General features: G+C 32.6%; 1 protein-coding gene across 1 annotated transcript in view; it reads right to left on the bottom strand.

The window, feature by feature from the left end:
- The window catches only part of LOC119611121 (TOM1-like protein 9), a 63,464-nt gene that overhangs the window by 13,384 nt on the left and 24,117 nt on the right, over positions 1 to 25,963 (bottom strand).

Here is a 25,963-nt window from a genome sequence, read left to right as displayed (position 1 = left end):
GTATAAATTTGTATTTATATAAACCAATCCATCTACTATTAATAATACGCACACCTTAATCAAAAGCCCCTAGAAATATGCAATATAAAAAAACTCATATGTAAAGAAAAACTCTATGTTTTGGGAGTAAGAGTAGGCATAGTGCGGATTATTGTTGTTGAAAGAAAAATAGAAAAAAAAAACAACAACAACGAAACCCGTACCAATAAAACATAGAAACTAAATCAAATCTCACAAAAAGTTAGAGGTTTTATTTTGAAATAATATATGTATATGTATGTATGTATATGTACCTCTACCCAAACATTAAATGCTAACTATGCTTTACTAAACTAAATATAGTATCTAACATGTAAGGGTTGGTATTTAACTCCAACTATTTTGGTGTGTGTTTTAGTTGAAATGAGTTTTTTTTAGAACGGAGTGTGAGTGTTCATATTATGGGGCACGCAAACATGATTTTTTTTTAGTTTGTTCCTATTCACCCAATTTATATATACATATAAACCCCAATTTTTAAATAAATTGAGCGCCACAAAGTATGCTGTAGTTAGTATTTGGTATTAATTTTAAAACAAAAAAACACACACACACTTACCCAAACAACAGCTAAAGTCCAACAATAAAGCGTTGACATGACAAATAATCATAAAAAATACAAAATGATAGATAGAAAAATTGTGTGTGTTGTAAGTAGGTATGTGTGTGTGTGTATGTGCAGCATGAAATATTCTAACTTGTGGACAATGCAAACCCCAATACACATCTAAAGCCTGCTTTTAGGGGCCAACAAAAGGTAGTTGTGTATATATAATGTATGTATGTAGTGTGCACCCATATTTGAAAGTTAACCAGTAAATTAGTGTTTTTGTAAAGAGTTGTGGGGGCGAAGGCGAGGATAGTGAAAGTCTAAATACAAAAAAAAAATGTTCATTTCATACCACATTAGTTAACGTGTTAAAGTTTGGCTGCCTGTTGGTATGCTTTACAAATGTGTGCTGTTTTTGTATTTTGTTTTGCTTTATTTCTAGTTTGTTGTTGTTTCATTTTTCATTTGAAATACACACTCACTAACACACACACACCAGTTATATTATTTTTATGCATGTTTTTTTTTCTCGCGTTGCATTCAATGATTGAGGGCTGCCTAAAAGTATGCAATATTTGCCATATACAGTTTTAGCTGTACATAAATATTCTCTAACAATATTTCTTTTTTTTTATGTGTGTGTGTTCTGGTTCCTATAGCTGGCAGTAGTTTTTAAAGGTATAAAATGTAAAGAGGAGTATTAGTAGGTTGCCAGTGTGTGTGTTTTTGGTTGGTGTTAGCCTGAAGTCTTTATATAAATGATGATGTACCACAACATTTTTAAACAATATACAATAACAAAGTGACCCTTCTGCCTGGTGCTGTTTTTTTTCATTCACAAAACATTTTTTAGTTTAAAACAGCAACTGGAAAGATATTACAATATAAAATTTTGCGTAGAGGTCTAGGCAGGATTGAAAATTGCTAATGCAAATGGTTGTCTGTCTGTTGTTAAAACATAAAGGAAATTTCAACAGCAGGAGTTAGGAGTTAGATAGTTAAAATTTACAGCAACAGCAGCAAAGGCAAGAGAGTCTCATCACATCACTGCTATTCGGCAAAATATTAATGGTGATGGCTATTGTCAGTTAGTTTTAGTGCCACATACAGTCTCCCACTCTAAGTATAAAAATTTCTATCAATTTTTACGTATATATGTCTGCTTGTATTGGTGTTTGTCTGCATTTAGTTTATTTTTGTTTTTATTTACGCTAAAATTTCAATATATTTTTTTGTTGTTGTTTGCATTAACCATCAGTTTGCCAGTTTTTAAATAAAATAAAATTTTATTTTATATAAAAATATCAAACCAGCAAACACCAAACTCAATACACACACACACTCTCATACACCTAAAACTATACTATAAATCGCTTAAACTATTTTACATAGAAGTTTGTATCGAAACCCTTTTTTTTATGTTAGCGTGGTCTCATACTGGTACCCATAACGGAAGCTGTTGTTTTAAAAATGTTTGCAAAAAATAACACATATAGAAAATATTGCGAAAACAACTTTAGTTTGTTTCATAAAAATTACTCTTTCCTCTAAAAAGGCGTTACGTTTTATATGATTTTTTTTGCTGGTGTTTTTGCTTTAACGTGATTTTATTTTATATTTTTACTAGTAGTTGCTATTTGTTATTTTAACTCATACTCTTTTAGAAGCCCTCATATACATAACTGTTAGGCCTTAAAGTATACTATGCATTTTGTTGTGATTTTAATAATATGCAGCAGCAAAAAAAAAGAAACGAATAAAGTCAACAAAATTACCAATAAATGACCAGCATTGCAAAAAGTGGAATTAGTTAAGTGTAGTTTTTATTTTTAAAAAGGCAGGTTAGAAAACAAATTAAACTAAAAATATATTTTTATTAAAAAACATATTTTTAAATATTTCCGTTAAAAAAAGAATATTTTTTTAAAAAAGTTCTAGTTCTGTTCTAGTTCAGTTCTAGTTCTGTTTCTAGTTCTGTTCTAGTTCTGTTCTAGTTTAGTTCTAGTTCAGTTCTAGTTCAGTTCTAGTTCAGTTTCTAGTTCAGTTCTAGTTCAGTTCTAGTTCAGTTCTAGTTCAGTTCTAGTTCAGTTTTAGTTCAGTTCTAGTTCAGTTCCAGTTCAGTTCTAGTTCAGTTCTAGTTTTAGTTCTAGTTCAGTTCTAGTTCAGATCTAGTTCAGTTCTAGTTCAGTTCTAGTTCAGTTCTAGTTCAGTTCTAGTTCAGTTCTAGTTCAGTTCTAGTTCAGTTCTAGTTCTAGTTCAGTTCTAGTTCAGTTCTAGTTCAGTTCTAGTTCAGTTTCTAGTTCAGTTCTAGTTCAGTTCTAGTTCAGTTCTAGTTCAGTTCTAGTTCAGTTCTAGTCAGTTCTAGTTCAGTTCTAGTTCAGTTCTAGTTCAGTTCTAGTTCAGTTCTAGTTTCAGTTCTAGTTCAGTTCAGTTAGTTCAGTTCTAGTTCAGTTCTAGTTCAGTTCTAGTTCAGTTCTAGTTCAGTTCTAGTTTCAGTTCTAGTTCAGTTCTAGTTCAGTTCAGTTCTAGTTCAGTTCTAGTTCAGTTCTAGTTCAGTTCTAGTTCAGTTCTAGTTCAGTTCTAGTTCAGTTCTAGTTCAGTTCTAGTTCAGTTCTAGTTCAGTTCTAGTTCAGTTCTAGTTCCAGTTCTAGTTCAGTTCTAGTTCAGTTCTAGTTCAGTTCTAGTTCAGTTCTAGTTCAGTTCTAGTTCAGTTCTAGTTCAGTTCTAGTTCAGTTCTAGTTCAGTTCTAGTTTCAGTTCTAGTTCAGTTCTAGTTCAGTTCTAGTTCAGTTCTAGTTCAGTTCTAGTTCAGTTCTAGTTCAGTTCTAGTTCAGTTCTAGTTCAGTTCTAGTTCAGTTCTAGTTCAGTTCTAGTTCAGTTCTAGTTCAGTTCTAGTTCAGTTCTAGTTCAGTTCTAGTTCAGTTCTAGTTCAGTTCTAGTTCAGTTCTAGTTCAGTTCTAGTTCAGTTCTAGTTCAGTTCTAGGTTAGTTCTAGTTCAGTTCTAGTTCAGTTCTAGTTCAGTTCTAGTTCAGTTCTAGTTCAGTTCTAGTTCAGTTCTAGTTCAGTTCTAATTCAGTTCTAGTTCAGTTCTAGTTCAGTTCTAGTTCTGTTCTAGTTCTGTTCTAGTTCTGTTCTAGTTCTGTTCTAGTTCTGTTCTAGTTCTGTTCTAGTTCTGTTCTAGTTCTGTTCTAGTTCTGTTCTAGTTCTAGTTCTGTTCTAGTTCTGTTCTAGTTCTGTTCTAGTTCTAGTTCTGTTCTAGTTCTGTTCTAGTTCTGTTCTAGTTCAGTTTCTAGTTCAGTTCTAGTTCAGTTCTAGTTCAGTTCTAGTTCAGTTCTAGTTCAGTTCTAGTTCAGTTCTAGTTCAGTTCTAGTTCAGTTCTAGTTCAGTTCTAGTTCAGTTCTAGTTCAGTTCTAGTTCAGTTCTAGTTCAGTTCTAGTTCAGTTCTAGTTCAGTTCTAGTTCAGTTCTAGTTCAGTTCTAGTTCAGTTCTAGTTCAGTTCTAGTTCAGTTCTAGTTCAGTTCTAGTTCAGTTCTAGTTCAGTTCTAGTTCAGTTCTAGTTCAGTTCTAGTTCAGTTCTGGTTCAGTTCTAGTTCATTTCTAGTTCAGTTCTAGTTCAGTTCTAGTTCAGTTCTAGTTCAGTTCTAGTTCAGTTCTAGTTCAGTTCTAGTTCAGTTCTAGTTCAGTTCTAGTTCAGTTCTAGTTCAGTTCTAGTTCAGTTCTAGTTCAGTTCTAGTTCAGTTCTAGTTCAGTTCTAGTTCAGTTCTAGTTCAGTTCTAGTTCAGTTCTAGTTCAGTTCTAGTTCAGTTCTAGTTCAGTTCTAGTTCAGTTCTAGTTCAGTTCTAGTTCAGTTCTAGTTCAGTTCTAGTTCAGTTCTAGTTCAGTTCTAGTTCAGTTCTAGTTCAGTTCTAGTTCAGTTCTAGTTCAGTTCTAGTTCAGTTCTAGTTCAGTTCTAGTTCAGTTCTAGTTCAGTTCTAGTTCAGTTCTAGTTCAGTTCTAGTTCAGTTCTGGTCAGTTCTAGTTCAGTTCTAGTTCAGTTCAGTCTAGTTCAGTTCTAGTTCAGTTCTAGTTCAGTTCTAGTTCAGTTCTAGTTCAGTTCTAGTTCAGTTCTAGTTCTGTTCTAGTTCAGTTCTAGTTCTGTTCTAGTTCTGTTCTAGTTTTAGTTCTGTTAGCTTTTGAAGCAGTGCTAATTTGTTTTAGAATGTTTATTATTATGAATTTTTAAAAACTTTTCTTTGGATTTTTATAAATTAAACTGACTTCTATTAGTTGTTTTATTATTATCTTTGTATCCTTTAATTTGTCTTGTAATAATTTATTTTAAATTAAGAAAATCCCCTTTTCCACAATTCCTTTATAAACTTTAGGGAGTAGAAAGGAAGGATGGATGGTTAAAAAGTTATTTTTGCTGTTACCAAGTCCCCAAAGAGAACAATGACGCCTACAAAGTAAAAAAGCGTTACCAACTTAAGTATAACTGTTGGCTCGTTTGTCTGTCTGTCACTTTGTTTGTTGGCTTTTACAAGCAGCGGTAATGAGGAAACACTCTTTGCCCACATGAGTAAGTGTTTGTGTTTCAAAATACAGAAAAAAAGAAGGCTTGGTCTTTTTATTGTACTTATTTTCAATAAGTATTGCAAAAATATAAAATAAAAAGTATATAAAGTTTTTTTTCGTTTGTTTCTCCTTTTGATCTGTGTATGAGTAGTAGTCGAGGTATATAGAAAAAAGAATAAAAATTATATACAACAAAAAACAACAACGAAATGACACCCTTTTTGTGGCAACAACAACAAAAGCAGCACCAAAGGAACAATGACAACAACATGCATCTCTACGGAGGTTTTTTTTATGGAAAAAACAACAACCAAACGACATTCATAAAGGTTTTTTCTGTTGTGCGTTTTTTAACTTTGCAACATTCCTGCTGCAAGCAAACAAACAGGCAGTCAGTCATTTGTTTACACGTTTATGTGTATATGTAAGTTAATGTGTGTATGTGCGTGTTTATATTTGTAGGTGCATTTGTGCATCACTCGTTTACGCACTATTTTGTTTGTTACGAGAAAAACAAGCACGGACAGATGAATTGAAGAAAAAAGACAAAAATAAAAAAATTGCAAAAACCCCCTCAACAACATGTGTATGTTGTTGCAGCAAGTTGTTGTTGCTGCTTTATTTTTAATACATATTAAAAGGCGGAGCTTTTTTTGATCTTTTTTTCGGTGTATGCGTAACATGCGAACTCATTTATTTTTTTTCCCATTTTATCCATTTTTTGTTGTAGTTTTATATACAAAAAGTAAAAAAAAAAAAGAAATTATCATACTGAAATGCAGCAACAAATATAATATTAACAATTGGCGCCTTGCAAACATAAAATGAGTAATTTTATGCATGTGTAACGCAGCCAGCATCGGTTGCATAAAAAATGGGTTATCATCATTATTATCATTAACATTAACAACAACATCATCAACATCATTACCATGCTGTTGATGATGGGTAGAAAATTTTCCATATGATTATATATTGTTACCCCAACCTAGACATGAGTTCGAGTACCAATTGTTTTATTTATTTCCCAAATACTCTTCAACTACATTTAAATGCACTTACTTTGTGCTGCATATGTTGCAGGCATGAAAAAAAGACAAACCCCTTGTATAAAAAATTATCACAACAATATTCAAAAGTTTCCCATTCTTCTCACAAACAAAATATATTTTACAAATGTAAGTGTTAGTATGTGTTTCTCTCCATTAATAAGTATTTACCATATAATGAGCCTCATCAGCTTCATCATTATATTAATACTTCTAGCCTTTCCCTATGTACCCTCTTATGACATCTTACTCATGTTCATAGTTGTTTTCAAATATTAAATACATTTTTTTTCATAAAAATTTATTTTATTTTTTGCTGCTTAAATTCTGTACTTTTTATTTTATAAAAAAAATTTCTGTTATACAAAAAAATATTTCTATACGTATAAGTCTATATTAAAATGGTTAAACAGCCACAAAACATAAATTGCAATACGCAACGTAATGTTTTTCATGTACATATGTATATACAAAGCATACTGCTTATGCCCCTTTTAGGTAGACAACTGTAAATGCAATAACATACACAACAGCTGTGAATGATGCGTGTGCGTAACAGTATGACCAAATGTAGGCTTTAGTATTTGTTGTAATAAATTACGCAAAACATTAATATGTAATATAAAACAGTCATTGAATTTAATAACAATATTTCTCCCAAAGAAAACTATACATATCTATACAATTATAATACAAATATCCACAAAATTAGCTATATACTTTAATAATCTCCTAAAAGTATGTCACATTTTAGAACTAGAACTGAACTAGACTAGAACTAGAAACTGACTAGAACTGAACTAGAACTGACTACTAACTAGAACTGAACTAGAACTGAACTAGAAACTGAACTAGAACTGAACTAGAACTGAACTAGAACTGAACTAGAACTGAACTAGAACTGAACTAGAACTGACTAGAACTGAACTAGAACTGAACTAGACTGAACTAGAACTGAACTAGAACTGAACTAGAACTGAACTAGAACTGAACTAGAACTGAACTAGAACTGAACTAGAACTGAACTAGAACTGAACTAGAACTGAACTAGAACTGAACTAGAACTGAACTAGAACTGAACTAGAACTGAACTAGAACTGAACTAGAACTGAACTAGAACTGAACTAGAACTGAACTAGAGACTGAACTAGAACTGAACTAGAACTGAACTAGAACTGAACTAGAACTGAACTAGAACTGAACTAGAACTGAACTAAGAATGAACTAGAACTGAACTAGAACTGAACTAGAACTGAACTAGAACTGAACTAGAACTGAACTAGAACTGAACTAGAACTGAACTAGAAACTGAACTAGAACTGAAACTAGAACTGACTAGAACTGAACTAGAACTGAACTTAGAACTGAACTAGCACTGAACTAGAACTGAACTAGAACGGAACTAGAACTGAACTAGAAACTGAACTAGAAACTGAACTAGAACTGAACTAGAACTGAACTAGAACTGAACTAGAACTGAACTAGAACTGAACTAGAACTGAACTAGAACTGAACTAGAACTGAACTAGAACTGAACTAGAACTGAACTAGAACTGAAACTAGAACTGAACTAGAACTGAACTAGAACTGAACTAGAACTGAACTAGAACTGAACTAGAACTGAACTAGAACTGAACTAGAACTGAACTAGAACTGAACTAGAACTGAACTAGAACTAGAATGAACTAGAACTAGAACTAGAACTGAACTAGAACTGAACTAGAACTGAACTAGAACTGAACTAGAACTGAACTAGAACTGAACTAGAACTGAACTAGAAACTGAACTAGAACTGAACTAGAACTGAACTAGAACTGAACTAGAACTGAACAAGAACTGAACTGTAATTGGGAATAGAAACTGGAAGTCTAATTTCACATTTTCGCTAGACAGATTTACAAACGAATTCTAGATGAGTTCTATCTATGCCCATCAAATTAAATCATCCATAATTTATTTTGTTTGCAATCCATACACCTTTTACAATTTCCATTTTATGAAAAACTCCCAAAAACAAAAGAGCTCTTTTAAATTACAAAACCCAAATAAAAGACACAGTTGTATATTAAATAAATATTAGGTTTTTTTGTTGCTATATATTCTATATAGACGCCTAAAAATTGGCCCAAAAATGAGAAATAAAAGTGACATGAACAAATGAATAAAATGGAAATATTTTTATATAAATATAGAAAAAGAAGAGCAATTTTTTTGGATAGGAATGTGTGTGTGTGCAGTAAAACTGCATATCAAAATTGCCGTCATTGGCGCATAATACATAAGCCAAAGGCAATGCAGTCACAACGGGGGCACACGGAACAGTAATGGTCAAGTAAAAACAGTTAGTTGTAGTTAGTTTTGTAGTATACATTTAGGTGTTTGTACTAAATAATAGAGATGGTTTAGGGGTTTGTTGTGTAGGGGTTTTAGGTTGTACCTATTAAATAAACTAAAAAAAAAGAGTTGAAATATAGGCATATGGAGAAAAAAAGGGAGTTCGTTTTTATTAAAAAACGGCTAGAAAAAAATGTATTGAAACAAATTTTTATATACAAAATATTTTATTTATATTTAAATTAAAGTTTTAGCTACTATTCTTTAGTTAAGTAAAATAAAAAAATATTCTTTGGTTACAATAAAAGAAAAAATGGGTAGGGTTTAGAGTATATTATACCCCATACTCCAGTTTACAATGCAGTCTATAGTCCACTCAATAGTATAGTCTCTAGTTTAGTCTACAGTGGTACTCTATAGTCTAGTCTATGGTCTAGTTTATAGTCTAGTCTATAGTCTAGTCTGTAGTCTAGTCTATAGGCTAGTCTATAGTCTAGTCTATAGTCTAGTCTATAGTCTAGTCTATAGTCTAGTCTATAGTATAGTCCATAATCTAGTCTATAGTCTAGTCTATAGTCTATCTATAGTCTAGTCTATAGTCTAGTCTATAGTCTAGTCTATAGTCTAGTCCATAGTCCTAATCTATAGTCTAGGTCTATAGTCTATAGTCTAGTCTATAGTCTAGTCTATAGTCTAGTCCATAATCTAGTCTATAGTCTAGTCTATAGTCTAATCTATAGTCTAGTCTATAGTCTAATCTATAGTCTAGTCTATAGTCTAGTCTATAGTCTAGTCTATAGTCTAGTCTATAGTCTAGTCTATAGTCTAGTCTATTTTCTAGTCTATAGTCTAGTCTATAGTCTAGTCTATAGTCTAGTCTATAGTCTAGTCTATAGTCTAGTCTATAGTCTAGTCTATAGTCTAGTCTATAGTCTAGTCTATAGTCTAGTCTATAGTCTAGTCTATAGTCTAGTCTATAGTCTAGTCTATAGTCTAGTCTATAGTCTAGTCTATAGTCTAGTCTATAGTCTAGTCTATAGTCTAGTCTATAGTCTAGTCTAAGTCTAGTCTATAGACTAGTCTATAGTCTAGTCTATAGTCTAGTCTATAGTCTAGTCTATAGTCTAGTCTATAGTCTAGTCTATAGTCTAGTCTATAGTCTAGTCTATAGTCTAGTCTATAGTCTAGTCTATAGTCTAGTCTATAGTCTAGTCTATAGTCTAGTCTATAGTCTAGTCTATAGTCTAGTCTATAGTCTAGTCTATAGTCTAGTCTATAGTCTAGTCTATAGTCTAGTCTATAGTCTAGTCTATAGTCTAGTCTATAGCTAGTCTATAGTCTAGTCTATAGTCAAGTCTATAGTCTAGTTATAGTCTAGTCTTCTAGGTCTATAGTCTAGTCTATAGTCTAGTCTATAGTCTAGTCTATAGTCTAGTCTATAGTCTATCTATAGTATCTATATAGTCTATCGATAGTCTAGTCGTAGTCTATATTCTAGTCTATAGTCTAGTCTATAGTCTAGTCTATGTCTGTCTATAGTCTAGTCCTATAGTCTAGTCTATAGTCTAGTCTATAGTCTAGTCTATAGTCTAGTCTATAGTCTAGTCTATAGTCTAGTCTATGTCTAGTCTATAGTCTATCTAAGTCTAGTCTATAGTCTAGTCTATAGTCTAGTCTATAGTCTAGTCTATAGTCTAGTCTATAGTCTAGTCTATAGTATAGTCTATAGTCCTAGTCTATAGTCTAGTCTATAGTCTAGTCTATAGTCTGTTTATATTCCTATTCTACGTCCAGTCTATAGTCTAGTCTATAGTCTGGTCTATATATAGTATAGTCTATTTTCCAGTCCATAGTGTTATTTCTATATAACTTTCCACACTGACTTTAAGTATTTTCTAATAATCTCTCTAATGTAGTTAAGTAGGTGCTACTTACTGCCATTTTAGTACAAAAACTACCAGCAATTTACTAATACGACTAGAAAAAAATCAGTTTTGTGTTAGATATTGTTGCTAGAAAATAACTCAAAAGCAATTGATGTGTAGGCAGATGAAAATGATGATGACACTTTGCAAGTGATATGACACACAAACCAAATTTTTCCACACATACACACATTACCCTATGGATCGTAGGCCTTGTATTACACAAAAGCTGCAAGTCGTCATACTTAATGTTGATTTAAAGTTTTCTATTTGTTGTCTATACATTTATACTTATGTTTGTGTGTGTTTACTTGCTGCCTGCTTTGTGTTTTTTCAGACTCTGCTATATATCAAAAACAATTCAATATTTTTAGTGGAAGTTCTCTAGTTTGATTTAACATGACGAATGTGAGAAACAATTTGAGCGTCTGTCTGTCCGTCTGTCTTTCATTGCTATGTTTTGTTCATTGTTAGAGTGTTAATGTGAATGTTGGTGAAAAAAAAGAAAAATATATTCAAAACGGAACCAAATCATAGACCCATCAACACATTTTTTTTATATGCTAGGCTTTTAAAAATACCAACCATAGTTGCAATAGTAATGGTGGGTAGCGATTTCAATACTATATAACAATAATAAACAATGGGTCGGGAAAAGTTTAAAAATTGGACAAAAAAACTTTAGTTATCAAATAACACAATATGTATTTAAATCTAATATAGAACACATGGACGTATGATTGCTAAATAATACAAATAATAATCATACGCCCCAATAGCAAGCATGTTGAAAGCAATCATTTGGTTCATAACAGAAAAACCTTGCTAAAATTTTAGAAATATTTACTTATTCTATATATCCTGCCCATTGTGCTGTCTATTATGATTTCTGTCTAGGTTTGATTTCTATGTGTTTCTTCCTTTTGGTTTCCTTTTTTTCACATTCGAAAACAATTTTTCTATAATTTTTTTTGTTCATGTTGTTCTGTGTATGCTTTTGTTTTGGCGTGTGCCCCATTTTACACTTATTAACATAATGCGTGGCCATAATGTGGATGAGACTCTGAAAATGTGTATATGTAACCCAAAAACAAACAAACGCAGGAACATTCACACACACACACAGCCACACAGATTTCCAACTAAATACTAAGCAACATACATACATAATTATGCGTAGATACATATATCGAGAGTTATACTAGTAAAGATATGTTGTAGTGCGTTTGGATGCATTACCATGTTTTAGTGTTAGAAATATATGTAGTTGGACGAGTAGCAACACAGTTTATTCAACATCATCACATGTTTGTCACAATGTGTTAGAATGTGTGTTTTAGTATAGTTGCTGTTGCAGTTTTTGCTGATTTGCCTGTCTAAACCATGGCCACATAAGTAAGTGCATTCGGTTTTGTTGCTGTTGTTGTTTTCAATGCAAGTATGTAAGCAATGCATTATGCCACTTCACTTGTTTACAGCATAGACACACAGACTCACGCACACAAACACCAACATTTCCAGCGAGAGTAAAGTGTATAAGTCCGTCCGTCCATCCCTTAGTCTGTCCTTCTGTCTGAATGCGTGTGAATATTAAACAGAACTTTCTGTCTGTCCGCGTTTTATGAGTTAGAATGTGTTTAGTTTCCAATGTGATGCAGCAAGTAAGTATGTCTGTCTGTAGTTTGGTATTTTTCCTGACATTGTTGCTGTCGTTGTTGTTGTTATTGTTGCTGGTATATCTGCGTGTTATTGTGGTTTGATTAATATTCAAACAATACATTTTCGAAAAAAAAGAAACTAAATAGAAAATACAAAACAAATTCAAACAAAACAAATGTAAATATTATAGAAAAACAATAAAAAGAAGCATAAAATCTATATTATTATAAAAAAGGACGTTTTTCCATCAAAGATTATGAAGATCATATTTTTGAAAGGACTAAAAATTGATTGATGAATAAACACTAATAAAAAGGAAATATTTTAAAAAGTAGTAAAGAAATATTTAAAAGCAATTTCTTCAGTTTTAGTTTAGTTCTTGTTCAAGTTCTAATTCAGTTATAGTTCAGTTCTAGTACAGTTCTAGTTTCAGTTCTTAGTACAGGTTCTAGTTCAGTTCTAGTTCCGTTCTAGGTTCAGTTCTAGTTCAGTTCTAGTTCATTTCTAGTTCAGTTCTAGTTCAAGTTCTAGTTTCAGTCTAGTTCAGTTCTAGTTCCAGTTTCTAGTTCAGTTCTAGTTCAGTTTCGTTCAGTTTCGTTCATCTAGTTCAGTTCTAGCTTCAGTTTCTAGTTCCGTTCTAGTTCAGTTCTAGTTCAGTTCTAGTTCAGTTCTAGTTCAGTTTCTAGTTTCAGTTCTAGTTTCAGTTCTAGTTCAGTTCTAGTTCAGTTCTAGTTCAGTTCTAGTTCCAGTTCTAAGTTCAGTTCTAGATCAGTTCAGTATTCAGTTCTAGTTCAGTTCTAGTTCGTAGTTCAGTTCTAGTTCAGTTCTAGTTCATTCTAGTTCAGTTCTAGTCAGTTCTAGTTCAGTTCTAGTTAAGTTCTAGTTCAGTTCTAGTTCAGTTCTAGTTCAGTTCTAGTTCAGTTCTAGTTCAGTTCTAGTTCAGTTCTAGTTCAGTTCTAGTTCAGTTAGTCAGTTCTAGTCATCTAGTTAGTTCTAGTTCAGTTCTAGTTCAGTTCTAGTTCAGTTCTAGTTCAGTTCTAGTTCAGTTCTAGTTCAGTTCTAGTTCAGTTCTAGTTCAGTTCTAGTTCAGTTCTAGTTCAGTTCTAGTTCAGTTCTAGTTCAGTTCTAGTTCAGTTCTAGTTCAGTTCTAGTTCAGTTCTAGTTCAGTTCTAGTTCAGTTCTAGTTCAGTTCTAGTTCAGTTCTAGTTCAGTTCTAGTTCAGTTCTAGTTCAGTTCTAGTTCAGTTCTAGTTCAGTTCTAGTTCAGTTCTAGTTCAGTTCTAGTTCAGTTCTAGTTCAGTTCTAGTTCAGTTCTAGTTCAGTTCTAGTTCAGTTCTAGTTCAGTTCTAGTTCAGTTCTAGTTCAGTTCTAGTTCAGTTCTAGTTCAGTTCTAGTTCAGTTCTAGTTCAGTTCTAGTTCAGTTCTAGTTCAGTTCTAGTTCAGTTCTAGTTCAGTTCTAGTTCAGTTCTAGTTCAGTTCTAGTTCAGTTCTAGTTCAGTTCTAGTTCAGTTCTAGTTCAGTTCTAGTTCAGTTCTAGTTTTCTAGTTCAGTTCTAGTTCAGTTCTAGTTCAGTTCTAGTTCAGTTCTAGTTCAGTTCTAGTTCAGTTCTAGTTCAGTTCTAGTTCAGTTCTAGTTCAGTTCTAGTTCAGTTCTAGTTCAGTTCTAGTTCAGTTCTAGTTCAGTTCTAGTTCAGTTCTAGTTCAGTTCTAGTTCAGTTCTAGTTCAGTTCTAGTTCAGTTCTAGTTCAGTTCTAGTTCAGTTCTAGTTCAGTTCTAGTTCAGTTCTAGTTCAGTTCTAGTTCAGTTCTAGTTCAGTTCTAGTTCAGTTCTAGTTCAGTTCTAGTTCAGTTCTAGTTCAGTTCTAGTTCAGTTCTAGTTCAGTTCTAGTTCAGTTCTAGTTCAGTTCTAGTTCAGTTCTAGTTCAGTTCTAGTTCAGTTCTAGTTCAGTTCTAGTTCAGTTCTAGTTCAGTTCTAGTTCAGTTCTAGTTCAGTTCTAGTTCAGTTCTAGTTCAGTTCTAGTTCAGTTCTAGTTCAGTTCTAGTTCAGTTCTAGTTCAGTTCTAGTTCAGTTCTAGTTCAGTTCTAGTTCAGTTCTAGTTCAGTTCTAGTTCAGTTCTAGTTCAGTTCTAGTTCAGTTCTAGTTCAGTTCTAGTTCAGTTCTAGTTCAGTTCTAGTTCAGTCTAGTCAGTTCTAGTTCAGTTCTAGTTCAGTTCTAGTTCAGTTCTAGTTCAGTTCTAGTTTCAGTTCTAGTTCAGTTCTAGTTCAGTTCTAGTTCAGTTCTAGTTCAGTTCTAGTTCAGTTCTAGTTCAGTTCTAGTTCAGTTCTAGTTCAGTTCTAGTCAGTTCTAGTTCAGTTCTAGTTAGTTTAGTTCAGTTCTAGTTCAGTTCTAGTTCAGTTCTAGTTCAGTTCTAGTTCAGTTCTAGTTCAGTTCTAGTCAGTTCTAGTTCAGTTCTAGTTCAGTTCTAGTTCAGTTCTAGTCAGTTCTAGTTCAGTCTAGTTCAGTTCTAGTTCAGTTCTAGTTCAGTTCTAGTTCAGTTCTAGTTCAGTTCTAGTTCAGTTCTAGTTCAGTTCTAGTTCAGTTCTAGTTCAGTTCTAGTTCAGTTCTAGTTCAGTTCTAGTTCAGTTCTAGTTCAGTTCTAGTTCAGTTCTAGTTCAGTTCTAGTTCAGTTCTAGTTCAGTTCTAGTTCAGTTCTAGTTCAGTTCTAGTTCAGTTCTAGTTCAGTTCTAGTTCAGTTCTAGTTCAGTTCTAGTTCAGTTCTAGTTCAGTTCTAGTTCAGTTCTAGTTCAGTTCTAGTTCAGTTCTAGTTCAGTTCTAGTTCAGTTCTAGTTCAGTTCTAGTTCAGTTCTAGTTCAGTTCTAGTTCAGTTTAGTTCAGTTCTAGTTCAGTTCTAGTTCAGTTCTAGTTCATTCGTTCTAGTTCAGTTCTAGTTCAGTTCTAGTTTAGTTTTAGTTCAGTTCTAGTTCAGTTCTAGTTCAGTTCTAGTTCAGTTCTAGTTCAGTTCTAGTTCAGTTCTAGTTCAGTTCTAGTTCAGTTCTAGTTCAGTTCTAGTTCAGTTCTAGTTCAGTTCTAGTTCAGTTCTAGTTCAGTTCTAGTTCAGTTCTAGTTTAGTTTTAGTTCAGTTCTAGTTCAGTTCTAGTTCAGTTCTAGTTCAGTTCTAGTTCAGTTCTAGTTCAGTTCTAGTTCAGTTCTAGTTCAAAGTTTTATTAATTAAATATCCGTTTTATGTAAAATTTTTGGTTTGTCTAGTTCAGTTTGAGTTCAGTCAGTTCTAGTCCGGTTCTGTTGTTGGTCTCAGTACTGTTTTTCTTATGACCCCATTTATGGTCTTCACTTAAGAATTCTATTTAGTAATTTATTTTAAATTCCGCTTAATTTTTTAACCTTGTATTTTTAACCAAAATAATTTAAATTAAACTTGCTAAAAAATGAATCTACAGTAATTTTTTCTGCTGACAGCAACTGCTGTACTAGCAATAACAACAACACAAAAACAGAACTTCAGGACTCTCTACAGGCACTCAAAAGTTAACATTACTCTATATAATACTTTTCTCAAGGAGTTTTAAGGAAAGTTTCAAGCCGAAGTCTGGGGGTGCAAACAAAAATTAATAAAAAGGATTGAAAAACCAGTGTTTTATTAAAGATTAAGGGATGTGGAAATTGAAAATACGGGGTAGTAGGGGGGTAGTAGGAAGAAAACAAGACAATATAATGCGAAAGGTGGTTATGGAAAGTGAAGCTGAAATTAAATAATTAATAATGTTTTTATTAAATAAATATCCGTTTTATGTAAAATGTTTTAGTTGTTATTGTGGCACTGTTCAGATTTTACAAGATTTTTTTTTAGAGTTATTATATTTGTCGGTGTTTTTTAAACTGATAGTCATTTTTATTTGTTTGGTTTGTTATATTTGTAACATCCGACTATTTTCTGTTTTATTTTTTATTAAATTTCCAAAAATAATGTTTTTTTTTAGAAATTTTGTGAAAATATTTTTTTAATTTTTTATTATGTGTAAATTTTTAAAAAATTTTAGCATTTTTGCAAATTTATTATAAACTTTAGTTTGCTGTAGGACATCTTATGGTCGCTTATACTCGATCCTTTTTTTCTACTTGTTTTTTCTTTTACATTTGTTATTATTGTTATTTTTTTTCACTTTTTACTCTTCTATTTTTCCTATTCCTTGCTAACCTGCAAAACAGGTGCAATTTCCTAGTGGCGGATGTTTGCAATTAGTGGCAGTAGCAGAAAAATATTTATAATTTTTTTTCTCATTCATTCATTTCTAGCTGCTGAGTGGCATGAAGCATTTGTGGAAGTCATACAACAAGTACAACAACCATATTAACATTAACAATACATATACACTACTAGATCTGTATATATTTTCCTTTTTTTTTAATTTTTCCCAACTTCTGTTGCCATCATTGGAAGTGTTTGGCTTTCTATGTTTATAGAGCTCTTAGTGGCATATATTAATTACCATAAAGTAGATGGTAATTTTAAGTGTGTGCTTATATAGCAATATATATATGTGTGCGTAAGTATTTGTTTGTTTTAATGTAGTGGTAATATCCTCAACCATATCTCTGTATATCTATCCATCTCTGACAGAAGTGTATCTGTTATTAGCTTATGAAAATAGAAAATAAACAAACAACAATAAAAAATATGCATAATTACAAACATTACAAAGAAAATAAGATATGTTCAAGAGAAAAGGGAGAGAAAATGATAAAACATTATAATAAAGAGGAAATTGCTAGAGCGGCGGGGTAATATACAAGACATTGATTTAGAAATCCTATGAAGTGAAAGTGAAATTTCGTGAGAGATTTTCATAAAAAATCAAACAAGCCATTGAAAACTAAAATTACATTGAAATTTATTTAAATACATTTTTATCCGCTCAAAATTTTGATTTTACGTATACATACATATGTGTATGCAAAACTTGAACACCACGACGTATAATTTATGATTGATTTATTTTTAATAATCATTCGCAGATTTAATTTCTCATCGAACTGAACTAAACTGAATTAGAACTAAACTAGAACTGAATTAGAACTAAACTAGAACTGAACTAGAACTGAACTAGAACTGAACTAGAACTGAACTAGAACTGAACTAGAACTGAACTAGAACTGAACTAGAACTGAACTAGAACTGAACTAGAACTGAACTAGAACTGAACTAGAACTGAACTAGAACTGAACTAGAACTGAACTAGAACTGAACTAGAACTGAACTAGAACTGAACTAGAACTGAACTAGAACTGAACTAGAACTGAACTAGAACTGAACTAGAACTGAACTAGAACTGAACTAGAACTGAACTAGAACTGAACTAGAACTGAACTAGAACTGAACTAGAACTGAACTAGAACTGAACTAGAACTGAACTAGAACTGAACTAGAACTGAACTAGAACTGAACTAGAACTGAACTAGAACTGAACTAGAACTGAACTAGAACTGAACTAGAACTGAACTAGAACTGAACTAGAACTGAACTAGAACTGAACTAGAACTGAACTAGAACTGAACTAGAACTGAACTAGAACTGAACTAGAACTGAACTAACTGAACTGAACTGAACTAGAACTGAACTAGAACTGAACTAGAACTGAACTAGAACTGAACTAGAACTGAACTAGAACTGAACTAGAATTGAACTAGAAGTGAACTAGAACTGAACTAGAACTGAACTAGAACTGAACTGGAACTGAACTAGAAGTGAACTAGAAGAACTAGAACTGAACTAGAACTGAACTATAACTGAACTATAACTGAACTATAACTGAACTATAACTGAACTATAACTGAACTAGAACTGAACTAGAACTGAACTAGAACTGAACTAGAACTAAACTAGAACTGAACTAGAACTGAAATAGAACTGAACTAGAACTGAAATAGAACTGAACTAGAACTGACTAGAACTGAACTAGAACTGAACTAGAACTGAACTAGAACTGAACTAGAACTGAAACTAGAAACTGAACTAGAACTGAACTAGAACTGAACTAGAACTGAACTAGAACTGAACTAGAACTGAACTAGAACTGAACTAGAACTGAACTAGAACTGAACTAGAACTGAACTAGAAACTGAACTAGAACTGAACTAGAACTGAACTAGAACTGAACTAGAACTGAACTAGAACTGAACTAGAAACTGAACTAGAACTGAACTAGAACTGAACTAGAACTGAACTAGAACTGAACTAGAACTGAACTAGAACGAACTAGAACTGAACTAGAAACTGAACTAGAATGAACTAGAACTGAACTAGAACTGAACTAGAACTGAACTAGAACTGAACTAGAACTGAACTAGAACTGAACTAGAACTGAACTAGAACTGAACTAGAACTGAACTAGAACTGAACTAGAACTGAACTGAACTGAACTAGAACTGAACTAGAACTGAACTAGAACTGAACTAGAACTGAACTAGAACTGAACTAGAACTGAACTAGACTGAACTAGAACTGAACTAGAACTGAACTAGAACTGAACTAGAACTGAACTAGAACGAACTAGAACTGAACTAGAACTGAACTAGAACTGAACTAGAACTGAACTAGAACTGAACTAGAACTGAACTAGAACTGAACTAGAACTGAACTAGAACTGAACTAGAACTGAACTAGAACTGAACGAGAACTGACTAGAACTGAACTAGAACTGAACTAGAACTGAACTAGAACTGAACTATAACTGAACTAGAACTGAACTAGAACTGAAACTAGAACTGAACTAGAAGGACTAGAACTGAACTAGAACTGAACTAGAACTGAACTAGAAATTGCTGAACTAGAACTGAACTAGAACTGAACTAGAACTGAACTAGAACTGAACTAGAACTGAACTAGAACTGAACTAGAACTGAACTAGAACTGAACTAGAACTGAACTAGAACTGAACTAGAACTAAAAGTACTGAACTAGAACGGAACTAGAACTGAACTAGAACTGAACTAGAACTGAACTAGAACTGAAACTAGAACTGAACTAGAACTGAACTAGAACTGAACTAGAACTGAACTAGAACTGAACTAGAACTGAACTAGAACTGAACTAGAACTGAACTAGAAACTGAACTAGAACTGAAATAGAACTGAACTAGAACTGAACTAGAACTGAACTAGAACTGAACTAGAACTGAACTAGAACTGAACTAGAACTGAACTAGAACTGAACTAGAAACTGAACTAGAACTGAACTAGAACTGAACTAGAAACTGAACTAGAACTGAACTAGAACTGAACTAGAACTGAACTAGAACTGAACTAGAACTGAACTAGAACTGAACTAGAACTGAACTAGAACTGAACTAGAACTGAACTAGAACTAGAACTGAACTAGAACTGAACTAGAACTGAACTAGAACTGAACTAGAACTGAACTAGAACTGAACTAGAACTGAACTAGAACTGAACTAGAACTGAACTAGAACTGAACTAGAACTGAACTAGAACTGAACTAGAACTGAACTAGAACTGAACTAGAACTGAACTAGAACTGAACTAGAACTGAACTAGAACTGAACTAGAACTGAACTAGAACTGAACTAGAACTGAACTAGAACTGAACTAGAACTGAACTAGAACTGAACTAGAACTGAACTAGAACTGAACTAGAACTGAACTAGAACTGAACTAGAACTGAACTAGAACTGAACTAGAACTGAACTAGAACTGAACTAGAACTGAACTAGAACTGAACTAGAACTGAACTAGAATGAACTAGAACTGAACTAGAACTGAACTAGAACTGAACTAGAACTGAACTAGAACTGAACTAGAACTGAACTAGAACTGAACTAGAACTGAACTAGAACTGAACTAGAACTGAACTAGAACTGAACTAGAACTGAACTAGAACTGAACTAGAACTGAACTAGAACTGAACTAGAACTGAACTAGAACTGAACTAGAACTGAACTAGAACTGAGTTAGAATCATTCCACAATTTATAGATGAATATTAAAATAAAGCTACATAGATGCATGAGTAATATTTACTTGAAGGCGTATGAGTAATATTTATGTAAACTATTTTTTTCCACAAATTTATTTTTTTCGTAAACCAAGATTTTCTATATTTTTTTTTGTCTGCCATATAGAAAAAGTTTGTCTTGCGTTTTGCCTTTCATGTTTTAAGAGGGTTTCAGTTGAACATATGAGTTGTAGAAAAATAACTGTTCGTCTGGTAATGTGTTTTTTCCTAGTTTAGATCCCTGTGATTCCTTTATGACTATGTGCATATGTATGTAGAATGTAAGTGTAACATATGTATATGAAATTTAACGAATCTTTCTTGGAGTCTCAAGCAACCCGCAAGTTAGAAATGTGTGTGTTAGAATACATTTTATATAGTCTAGTTGTTTTTTTTTATAACTTTTGTGCTGATGACTCTGACGTTATTGCTGGTAGTGGCGTTGGCATTTGGTTGTTTTTTGTATTTTTTTTTTTGTAACAAAAAAAGGACCCTACAAGTCGTTTAGTATCCTAAATGAGAACTATTTTTTTTTTCAGCTCAAATTCTACTAAAGCAAACATTTAGTTTTTGTTGGTATGATGGTGGTGTTGGAGCTTTTGCTACCCAACTGCTGACGAGTGCCAACTCTTGTCTTTCATATATTCCTTCATTTAAATTGTTTAGAAAAAAGTTCCAGTTTTGTGTAATGTTTTTCCAGGGTTAACATATAGCAAGAGTAAAACTAAATTTTGAATAAAAAGGAAAAAAACTAAATGCGGTTGCAAAAATACAGAAAATTTTAGAGGAACGGAAAGGAAAACTAAAAGAAAAAAAAAAAGCTAAAATAATGCCAACATCTAGCATCATCAACATTGTAATAATAACAGTTATTTTTAACTACTTCTAGCCATTTTAGGGGGATGTTTCTTGTAAGGTAAAGGGTTAAACAAAAAGTTTTTGAAAAATCATATTTAGAAAGATAAAATTTTGGGCTTTTGAAAATAAATTTTTTTTCGCATTTCGACAATTTTTTATTAAAAATATTGTTTTTGAAATAAAAACTCAAATTTTTTTCAAAAACAGAGATTGATGAGAAGACAGGCTATAAAATATCATTATATTTTCTTCATAATGTTTTTTTCGCCTAAAAGTATGCTTTACAATTTTATAATTTCTTTCCAAAACAACTTGAGATTTGTCCTTAAGTAATTAATTTCCAGGAAAAGTTGTCATTAAAATGCGTTTTATAAGATAAATAATCATTAATTTGCCTTTTCTGCTTTTAAGTCCTTTAAATTATTGCAATTGGCATTAGCTAGTCTATACAATTATAACTCATTTCCTAAAACAAATATTTAAAAAAATTAACGGTTTTCTATTTTTTTTTTTTTGTAAAACTCTTGCTTTGAAGCACGAAATGAAAACCTTTAAATGTTAAATGAAATTGAAGAAAATGGAAAAGGAAAATACCAACAAACAGGCAAATTTATGCCAACTAGACAAACACAATTCGAAATGTTTATATTAGAAAATAAACATATGCATTAAAGCAAAAGCAAAAAGGCACCCGCTAAGCAAAAATGAAAATAACAACAACAACAAAAAGGACTACTCCAAGCCATTATAGCAACAACAAGACTAACATCTTTCAATATATATAAAAAAAACACTATTGCATACTATACGGCAGACATTAAAAGAGATGACAGGCAGACGAAAAGGAATATGATGAAAGATTGGCGAAAGGACAATCACATGGTTGGGGTACAGAACTAAACTGAACAGAATAGAGAAGAAAAAAAAGGTACTCGAGCACACATAAAATGGATGAGCCAGCGTTGATGGCTTAAAAAAAGTGCAATAGTTGCTGATGATAACTGAGAATGAGGCTGCTGACAACAACAACAAAAACAACACCGCCACCACGGACACACAAGGCTAAGAACACAGACGGTCACTTCAAAGCAGCTGAAAACTGTATAGTATTAAATGAGTAGCTAAAACGAATGAATGTCCTTTTCGTCCGTCTTTTTTTTTTAATTTTTGTGAACAAAAAGAATAAAAACTAGAAAAAAAGGTTAGATTAAGCTGCCTTTATCTGGAAATGGAAAAAAGATGATGTTTAACTACAAAAAATAATATATTTAAACAGAGCAAAAGTTTTCTTTTTGAAAAAAAAAAACAACAAGGAAATGGTTAGTTGTGGAATTAGGAAGAAGAGAGAGAAATTTTAAATTTTGTTAAGGGATAGGAGGTAACTGTTCTGCCATGATAACTGTTTGCTATACCAAGGTTTTTGAAGGTATCTTACCCACACATAAATGTTTTTAAACATATATAAAATGATTTTGATTTTTTAGTTTTTTTTATAATACTTATACAACCAAAATAAGAGGATGAAATAAAGAAGGAGTAGAAATAACTACAAGGGCTGCACATAAGGATACAAGTTTAGTAGAAGTAAAGCCTAACCGAACTAAATAAGAACTAGAACAGAACTAGAACAGAACTAGAACAGAACTAGAACAGAACTAGAACAGAACTAGAACAGAACTAGAACAGAACTAGAACAGAACTAGAACAGAACTAGAACAGAACTAGAACAGAACTAGAACAGAACTAGAATAGAACTAGAACAGAACTAGAACAGAACTAGAACAGAACTAGAACAGAACTAGAACAGAACTAGAACAGAACTAGAACAGAACTAGAACAGAACTAGAACAGAACTAGAACAGAACTAGAACAGAACTAGAACAGAACTAGAACAGAACTAGAACTAGAACAGAACTAGAACTAGAACTAGAACTAGAACAGAACTAGAACAGAACTAGAACAGAACTAGAACAGAACTAGAATAGAACTAGAACAGAACTAGAACAGAACTAGAACAGAACTAGAACAGAACTAGAACAGAACTAGAACAGAACTAGAACAGAACTAGAACAGATCTAGAACAGAAACTAGAACAGAACTAGAACAGAACTAGAACAGAACAGAACAGAACTAGAACAGAACTAGAACAGAACTAGAACAGAACTAGAACAGAACTAGAAACAGAACTAGAACAGAACTAGAACAGAACTAGAACAGAACTAGAACAGAACTAGAAACAGAACTAGAACAGACTAGAACAGAACTAGAACAGAACTAGAACAGAACTAGAACAGAACTAGAACAGAACTAGAACAGAACTAGAACAACTAGACAAACTAGAACAGAACTAGAACAGAACTCGAACAGAACCTAGAACAGAAACTAGAACAGAACTAGAACAGAACTAGAAACAGAACTAGAACAGAACTAGAACAGAACTAGAACAGAACTAGAACAGAACTAGAACAGAACTAGAACAGAACTAGAACAGAACTAGAACAGAACGTAGAATCAGAACTAGAACAGAACTAGAACAGAAAACTAGAAACAGAACTAGAACAGAACTAGAACAGAACTAGAAACAGAAAGCCTAGACGAACTAGACAGAACTAGAACAGAACTAGACAGAACAGACCTAGAACAGAACTAGAACAGAACTAGAACAGAACTAGAACAGAACTAGAACAGAACTAGAACAGAACTAGAACAGAACTAGAACAGAACTAGAACAGAACTAGAACAGAACTAGAACAGAACTAGAACAGAACTAGAACAGAACTAGAACAGAACTAGAACAGAACTAGAACAGAACTAGAACAGAACTAGAACAGAACTAGAACAGAACTAGAACAGAACTAGAACAGAACTAGAACAGAACTAGAACAGAACTAGAACAGAACAACCAGAACAGAACTAGAACAGAACTAGAACAGAACTTGAACAGAACTAGAACAGAACTAGAACAGAACTAGAACAGAACTAGAACAGAACTAGAACAGAACTAGAACAGAACTAGAACAGAACTAGAACAGAACTAGAAAAGAACTAGAACAGAACTAGAACAGAACTAGAACAGAACTAGAACAGAACTAGAACAGAACTAGAACAGAACTAGAACAGAACTAGAACAGAACTAGAACTAAACTAGAACAGAACTAGAACAGAACTAGAACAGAACTAGAACAGAACTAGAACAGAACTAGAACAGAACTAGAACAGAACTAGAACAGAACTAGAACAGAACTAGAACAGAACTAGAACAGAACTAGAACAGAACTAGAACAGAACTAGAGCAACTAGAACTAGAACAGAACTAGAACAGAACTAGAACAGAACTAGAACAGAACTAGAACAGAACTAGAACAGAACTAGAACAGAACTAGAACAGAACTAGAACAGAACTAGAACAGAACTAGAACAGAACTAGAACAGAACTAGAACAGAACTAGAACAGAACTAGAACAGAACTAGAACAGAACTAGAACAGAACTAGAACAGAACTAGAACAGAACTAGAACAGAACTAGAACGAACTAGAACAGAACTAGAACAGAACTAGAACAGAACTAGAACAGAACTAGAACAGAACTAGAACAGAACTAGAACAGAACTAGAACAGAACTAGAACAGAACTAGAACAGAACTAGAACAGAACTAGAACAGAACTAGAACAGAACTAGAACAGAACTAGAACAGAACTAGAACAGAAACTAGAACAGAACTAGAACAGAACTAGAACAGAACTAGAACAGAACTAGAACAGAACTAGAACAGAACTAGACAGAACTAGAAACAGAACTAGAACAGAACTAGAACAGAACTAGAACAGAACTAGAACAACTAGAACAGAACTAGACAGAACTAGAACAGAACTAGAACAGAACTAGAACAACTAGAACAGAACTAGAACAGAACTAGAACAGAACTAGAACAGATCTAGAACAGAACTAGAACAGGACTTTATCTTTTTATTCTTCTTGAATTTTAAGTTTGTGGATAGTTGTGTGTGTGTGTTAGAATTGAATTCGTTCTCTGTAGGTTATGCTTAAAGTTCACTGCTTTTAAATAGTTACTTACTTCGTTTGCCAATAGAGGGATAAGAGCTTGTCGTTCTAGTTTGAAGTTGTTTTTTCGGCATAATTTTCTTAGTTTCTAAGCAGAACAGTTCTAAAAAATCTCTTACCCCTTTCTGGTTAAGAAAAATAAATCTTTAAAAGGAATCCTTAAACATATCATACAACAGTTTTCTCGAAATTTTTGTAAAATTATGAAAAAAAGTAAAATTTTTAGTTCTGTTTAAAAATCCTCATGAACCATACCTTAAGTTATTAAAATTTACTCCTTACCTAAGACAAACAAAAGCTTATATGTTGTTGTAAGGATTAGTTTTTGCTTATAACATTGTTGTTATGGCAAGACATTTTGTGGCAAAAGGTGTTGCTGCTGCTGCTGTTTTGAATTTGAAAACAGTTAGTTAGTTGTGGATGGTAGTTTCAAAAACTTTTGTTACCCTTTTGTTTAGAAAAACAGAATTTTGACTTTTTACGTTTTTTCTTATTTCTTTAAAACAAAAAAATCCTTTTTAACATGGTCTATTTACGAGTCAAGAAAATACTGTTTAGAACCCCTTTTACTAAAAATGTCTTAAATTGTCTTGATTTGGGATAGACAGATTAAACAAAAAAACCAACAAAAACTAATTTGGTATAAAAACCCTCTACGTCTTTCCTTCCATAATTTACACCCATTTCCCTCTGTGTTGGTAAGTGTATGTTTTTGGGTGGGTGGCCAGTAACTCCCATTTCTTGGCAATTTCCTTTTTCTCTCTCTCCCATGAAAAGTTTTTCTTTTAAGAATAAAAACAAAATAAAACTGATTTTTGCTGGCTCTGAGCAGGCATGATGTTTGTTTGTATATCCTTCTAGCTAGCCCCTGTAAATATGCTGTAACAAACCGTCGGTGTTTTTTTTTCACATTTTCATCATCTGACCA

Source organism: Lucilia sericata, unplaced genomic scaffold (genome assembly GCF_015586225.1).
Source record: "Lucilia sericata isolate MDLA Ls3-8-SP2 unplaced genomic scaffold, ASM1558622v1 Contig001366F_arrow, whole genome shotgun sequence".
Lineage (NCBI taxonomy): Eukaryota > Metazoa > Arthropoda > Insecta > Diptera > Calliphoridae > Lucilia > Lucilia sericata.
This window is presented reverse-complemented; position numbering and strand designations above follow the sequence as displayed.